The sequence below is a fragment of the Cervus canadensis genome, chromosome 21 (assembly GCF_019320065.1).
Source record: "Cervus canadensis isolate Bull #8, Minnesota chromosome 21, ASM1932006v1, whole genome shotgun sequence".
Taxonomy (NCBI): Eukaryota; Metazoa; Chordata; class Mammalia; order Artiodactyla; family Cervidae; genus Cervus; species Cervus canadensis.
In genome coordinates, this window is record NC_057406.1 from 38886907 (window position 1) to 38894135 (window position 7229).

Here is a 7229-nt window from a genome sequence, read left to right on the forward strand (position 1 = left end):
AAAAGTCTAGAAACAACAAATGATACAGAGGGTGTGGAGAAAAGGGAACACTCTTGTGCTGTTGGCATGAGTATAAACTGTTACAGCTATTATGGAAATGGTATGGAGATCCTTAAAAAAAAAAACAAAAACTAGGAATAAAGCCACCATATCACCCAGCAATCCCACTCCTAGGCATACACCCTGAGGAAACCAAAATTGAAAAAGACACATGTACCCCAATGTTCACTACAGCACTATTTACAAAAGCTAGAACATGGAAGCAACCTACATGTCCATCGACAGATAAATGGATAAAGAAGATGTGGCACATATGCACAATGGAATGTTACTCAGCCATAAAAAGGAACACATTTGAGTCAGTTCTAATGAGGTGGATGAATCTAGAGCCTATTATTCAGAGTGAGGTAAGTCAGAAAGAGAAAGGTAGATATCATATACTAATGTATATATATTGAATCTAGAAAGATGGTACCAAAGAATTTATTTGTAGAGCAGAAATAAGGAAACGGGCTTCCCTGGTGGCTCAGAGGTTAAAGCGTCTGCTTGCAATGCAGGAGACCTGGGTTCGATCCCTGGGTAGGGAAGATCCCCTGGAGAAGGAAATGGCAACCCACTCCAGTATTCTTGCCTGGAGAATCCCCTGGGCTGAGGAGCCTGGTGGGCTACAGTCCACGGGGTTGCAAAGAGTCAGACACGACTGAGCGACTTGACTTTCACTTTCTTTAACTTTCAATGAGGAAACAGACATAGAGGACAGACTTATGGATACAGGGAGAGGGTGAGATGTATGGAGTAAGTAACATGGAAACTTACATTACCATATGTAAAATAGATAGCCAACGGGAATTTGCTGTGTGTCTCCAGAAATTCAAACAGGGGCTCTGTATCAACCTGGTCGGAGCAGATGGGGAGGGAGATGAGTGGGGGGTTCAGGAAGGAGGAGATATATATATACCTATGGCTGACTCATGTTGAGGTTTGACAGAAAACAACAAAACTCTGTAACGCAATTATCCTTGAATTAAAAAATAAATAAATTTTAATAAGCAAAAAACAAAAAAAATTTGATCATGTAGTTGAATTTGTATAAATGTACCTATGATGCAAATAGCTATATGTCAAAATGTATTGATTATCATTGTAGTTAATTTTTTAAAAAACCTATTCAATATCTTTGAAATACAAGGGAAGAAGAATCATTATTCTTATTTAGCTTTATTTTCCTTCAGTAAATATTCAATTAAAAATTATTGTCTGTAAAAAGTGGGGGACTTGTTGGGCAAAAAGATGAACATGACCCAACCCTTGGTTTGGTACTTCATATTTGATGGACAACATTATAAAAGCCAAAATCCAAATAGGATTGCATTAAGTATCATAATAGTATAGAATTGAAAGAAATTCATTCTATCTAAGTCTAATACTGCCCTTAGAAGTGACCTTTCAATCAGGCCTTATACAATGAGAAGGATTTTTCTAAATACAGAAAGAGGTAGGGGTGTGTGTGTGTGTGTGTGTGTGTGTGTGTGTGTGTGTGTGTGTGTGCGCACGCACGTGCATGTATGTGTGTTCATGTCCAAATATCTAGGGAGGGGACAAATTTTATACCAATGGAGCAAGAGAAAAGACAAATAGACTTGAAGTGAAAAGTCTGTCAAAGGAAGAGCCCACAATCTATAACTTTGCTCCTTATGCTGTTGTAAGGGAACAACAAGAACTGAAACTGGAAGGGTGGCTGAGCTCAGGTTGAGAAAGACCTTGAAAACTTTGCTAAGGAATGTGGACTTAATAGAGAAAGAGACGATGGCAATTTCTTGGGATAAGTGTTGTATGTTTAGATCATATCCATAGTAGAATGAATGGAATATAAGTAGGGAAAGCCAAGTTCCTCAAGGCAGCTACTAGGTCTTATTCTAACTTTATTCACCACTGTCAGCAAAATATCTAAGATTTTGTCTTATATTTTACCTTTTTATTTTTCTGCAAAGACAAAGCCCTGCAAAAACTGTTCTGCTTTGACTACTTTGCCATTTTCACAGTAATTTTTCATTTCCACCAAGTGAGGATCCCTGTATGGTTTAGTACATACAGTAATATACACAGCTGCTAACTGCCACCAGTCACACAACTCAGATATCTGGCCTTGGCTCATGAGACACAGAAAGCACAAGAAACAGATGGATGATGAAGGGAAACAATCTCCTGAAAATGTTCCCTTCTCAGCAATGGTGTTCCAAGTAATACAAGGCTATTGATCATTCATTTTCCCAGCCAGTATACATCCAATATCAAATAAATGCCAGGTTCTATTCTAGATTCTCTGGGCTGCATCAGTGAGCAAAATGGGAAAAGTTAACATTCTAGTTGGGAAGGGAGACTGTCAAGGTAATAGACAACAAGTAAAAAATACAATTCAATATTTTGTAATAATATATAAGGAAAAGAATCTGAAGAATATATGTATCACTGAGTACACACACACACACATATATGCCTTCCCTGGTAGCTCAGATGGTAAAGAATCTACCTGCAATGTGAGAAACCCGGGTTCGATCCGTAGGTAAGGAAGATCCCCTGGAGAAGAAAATGACTACCCACTCCAGTATTCTTTCCTGAAGAATTCCATGGACGAGGAGCTTGGTGGGCTAGAGTCTACGGGGTCACAAAGAGTTGGACGTGACAGCTACTAACACTTCACTTTCATATGGTGGTAGTGGTTTAAGTTGTGTCTGACTTTTGATAAGTTGTGTCCAACTCTTGCAACTCCATGAACTTTAGCCTGCCAGGCTCCTCAGTCCATGGGATTGTCCAGGTAAGAATACTGAAGTGCGTTGCCATTTCCTCCTCCAGGGGATCTTCCCAACCCAAGGATCACTTTCATATATGTATGTATAAATGAATCACTGAGCTGTATGCCTGAAATTAACATGATATCATATATTAACTATACTTCAATACAAAAATAAATAAAAATCAAGCCAAAAAGAAAAGAATATATATATATATCATATAATATGTAAATTATGTATTAGAATGTGATAAGTGCTATGAACAAAAGTAGAAATTAAATAGATAAAGAATATTTGGAAGGTAGCATGGGCATGGATGAGCTGCAATTAAATGTGATGGTCAACCTGCTCAATAGTATTAATTATAATGGAAATTAAAAGCACAATGAAATAACAATTCTTGCAAGCTAAATTGGCCAAATGAAAATAACTGATAAAAGCAAATATCAGTTAGGAAACTGGAACTGTTATACATTGCTGTGAAAATGTAAAATGTCAACCATTTCACAAAACTGTCTCAGGCAATGATAGTAACTGGAGCTAGTGTTGCAGTGACAGAGGCTGAAAGGATATCATTATATCAAAGGACATATCATTGTTTTAGGCAAGTTAGGTCTTTTGTTGTACACACAACCCTACTCAGAGTTCTCCAGTTATAAGTACACCACATGAATGTTAATGCATAATGAAAATAATAATGTAATGAAAATAATATAAATTATATATATTATATAATATAAGTAATAAAAATAATAATGTAAATGCATAATGAAAACAACCTCAAGACACCCTGTGAGAATACAATGAAAAATTAATACAAAATAAAATACTCATAAATAAAATTCAATGATATTTCTTCATGTTATGCAGAGAAACCACACTAGAAGACATAGGAAACAGAGAACTATAAGAAATAGATTTAAGGATGTTAATTCTGCCAACCAAAATTGGCTGCCAATCAAAACTGGCTATTTTCCTGATTTATGTCACTATTAATTACAAACCAACATATTTAGTCCAACTTCAATCTGTACAAGTCATAAAACAAACTGTAGTGTATTTTCAGACTATGGTCCTCTAGGGGTATAATGTTAACTATTTGTGAAAGGAAGTGGAATAATCAGCCTTCATAGTTTTAATTCCCTTTATCTCTACTATACATACATTCCAGTGGGGTGATTATTCTAATCAGAATGGTCAGCAACAAATTAGTCTAATTAAAAATGTATTGCTAACAAAGGATTCAATCCAAAACTAAATTTTTAAATTATTGTTTAGGAACATGTGCTAATATAAGTTCAGTTCAGTTCAGTTCAGTCGCTCAGTCGTGTCTGACTCTTTGCGACCCCATGAATCGCAGCACGCCAGGCCTCCCTATCCATCACCAACTCCCGAAGTTTACTCAAACTCATGTCCATCGAGTTGGTGATGCCATCCAGCCATCTCATCCTCTGTCGTCCTCTTCTCCTCCTGCCTCCAATCCCTCCCAGCATCAGGATCTTTTCCAATGAGTCAACTCTTCGCATGAGGTGGCCAAAGTATTGGAGTTTCAGCTTCAGCGTCAGTCCTTTCAATGAACACCCAGGACTGATCTCCTTTAGGATGGACTGGTTGGATCTCCTTGCAGTCCAAGGGACTCTCAAGAGTCTTCTCCAACACCACAGTTCAAAAGCATCAATTTTTCGGCTCAGCTTTCTTCACAGTCAACTCTCACATCCATACATGACCACTGGAAAAACTAGCCTTGACAGATGGACCTTTGTTGGCAAAGTAATGTCTCTGCTTTTTAATATGCTGTCTAGGTTGGTCATAACTTTCCTTCCAAGGAGTAAGCATCTTTTAATTTCATGGCTGCAGTCACCATCTGCAGTGATTTTGGAGCCCAAAAAATAAAGTCTGACACTGTTTCCACTGTCTCCCCATCTATTTCCCATGAGGTGATGGGACCAGATGCCATGATCTTAGTTTTCTGAATGTTGAGCTTTAAGCCAACTTTTTCACTCTCCTCTTTCACTTTCATCAAGGGCTTTTTAGTTCCTCTTCACTTTCTGCCATAAGGGTGGTGTCATCTGCATATCTGAGGTTATTGATATTTCTCCCAGCAATCTTGATTCCAGCTTGTGCTTCTTCCAGCCCAGCGTTTCTCATGATGTATCCTGCATATAAGTTAAATAAGCAGGGTGACAATATACAACATTGACGTACTCCTTCTCCTATTTGGAACCAGTCTGTTGTTCCATGTCCATTTCTAACTGTTGCTTCCTGACCTGCATATAGGTTTCTCAAGAGGCAGATCAGGTGGTCTGGTATTCCCATCTCTTTCAGAATTTTCCACAGTTTATTGTGATCCACACAGTCAAAGGCTTTGGCATAGTCAATAAAGCAGAAATAGATGTTTTTCTGGAACTCTCTTGCTTTTTTGATGATCCAGAGGATGTTGGCAATTTGACCTCTGGTTCCTCTGCCTTTTCTAAAACCAGCTTGAACATCTGGAAGTTCACGGTTCACGTATTGCTAAAGCCTGGCTTGGAGAATTTTGAGCATTACTTTACTAGCGTGTGAGATGATTGCAATTGTGCAGTAGCTTGAGCATTCTTTGGGATTGCCTTTCTTTGGGATTAGAATGAAAACGGACCTTTTCCAGTCCTGTGGTCACTGCTGAGTTTTCCAAATTTGCTGGCATATTGAGTGCTGTGGTTTCACAGCATCACCTTTTAGGATTTGAAATAGCTCAACTGGAATTCCATCACCTCCACTAGCTTTGTTCATAATGATGCTTTCTAAGGCCCGCTTGACTTTACATTCCAGGATGTCTGGCTCTAGGAGAGTGATCACACCATTGTGATTATCTGGGTCGTAAAGATCTTTTTTGTACAGTTCTTCTGTGTATTCTTGCCACCTCTTCTTAATATCTTCTGCTTCTGTTAGGTCCAAACCATTTCTGTCCTTTATCGAACTCATCTTTGCATGAAATGTTCCCTTGTGCTATAAGTTAGCACATGTGCTAATATAAGTTCAAATTCAACCTTAGTGAATGCAAAATGGGAATAGTAGGAGGATATGATGGAAAGGCACAGAATGGGCCAAATTCTTTACACAAATTCTCATTGTGATTCCCTTTAAGGGGCATGGGCTTCCCTGGTGGCTCCGATGGAAAAGAGTCTGCCCGCAGTACAGGAGACCCTGATTCAATCCCTGGGTCAGGAAAATCCCCTGGAGAAGAAAATGGCAATCCATTCCAGTATTCTTGCCTGGAAAATCCCATGGACAGAGGAGCCTGGCAGGCTACAGTCCATGGGGTCGCAAGGAGTCAGACACAACTGAACGACTTCACTTCACTTTAAGGGGCATAATCCTTAAAGAAGCAAACTGAGCTTTTTGATAAATAAGTTAAGCTTAAGGTCTTAAATTTCTGACTTTATGAAATATAACACGTATTTGAAACAATACTTATTTTCAATCTGTAGTTATTCTAGAGAAAAACTATTATAATTTAGTTCTTCTACCCAATTCTGGACAGTATCTTGTAAAATTCAAATATCTACTCATTGGATCTTCTACCCATGCTAACACTCCATCTAAAAGGAGTGTTTTTCATAGGAAATTTAAAAAGAATGGGAGGCCTGATCCATATCTCAGTATACTTAAGGCACCTCTCACTTCATCTAGTGCCTCTTCACCCCTGACTCACTCTCCTACAACCCATTGCCACCCTGTTGCTCCTGAACATGTCAGCCCTGATTCTCCCTCAGAGCACTGGCACCTAATTTCCCTCTGATGGAATGCTCTTCCCTCAAATATTCATCGGCTCATGCCCACACTTCGTTCGTGTGCCAAGTGTCATCTTACTTGCGAGTTCCTTCTTGACGTCTACATAGTATTTATCACTCTTCATTCTGATATACATATACAGTGTTGTTTAATGGTTTCCCTTTACTATAATCTAAATCCTTGAGGTCAGAACTTTGTTTTTTTTTTTCACTGCTTTAATCCTAGCAACTGGACCTAGCCTATACGAGGCACTTAAAAAATATTACATGAGGGAAGAAAAAAGAAGAAAGACTAGAAACAGAGGCTGCCTTCTCTTTACTGGTAAAGTTGGATTTAGTGTGATTGAGAATCAAAGAAATACTCTGTCTGATCCTCTAGAATCAGTGTATGTGATTTCTTACTCAATAAAAGGTATTCTTTCTAGTAATGGACTTCCCACCTTATTAAAATTTAAGAACATATTTAGAAATTATGAGATAAATTTAACCTGGTACTTACCGAATATGTATCGATGTTACTGAAAACACCTCTAGGTCAACAGAGTTGTGCTTATTCTGCTGACAATTTTGCATGTATCTCTTTCATTGTTCTATTTCATACAGAAGAATGTCCATAAAACCAAGATTTCTGTTTTCTTGTAAGTTCACCCCTACTGAATAATAAACA

General features: G+C 38.2%; 1 non-coding gene across 1 annotated transcript; it reads left to right on the plus strand.

Moving 5' to 3' along the window:
• The first annotated feature begins 515 nt into the window (after nt 1-515).
• TRNAC-GCA lies at nt 516-587 on the plus strand. Its single transcript has one exon. It is a non-coding gene; the product is annotated as a tRNA-Cys (tRNA).
• Nucleotides 588-7229: the final 6642 nt, after the last annotated feature.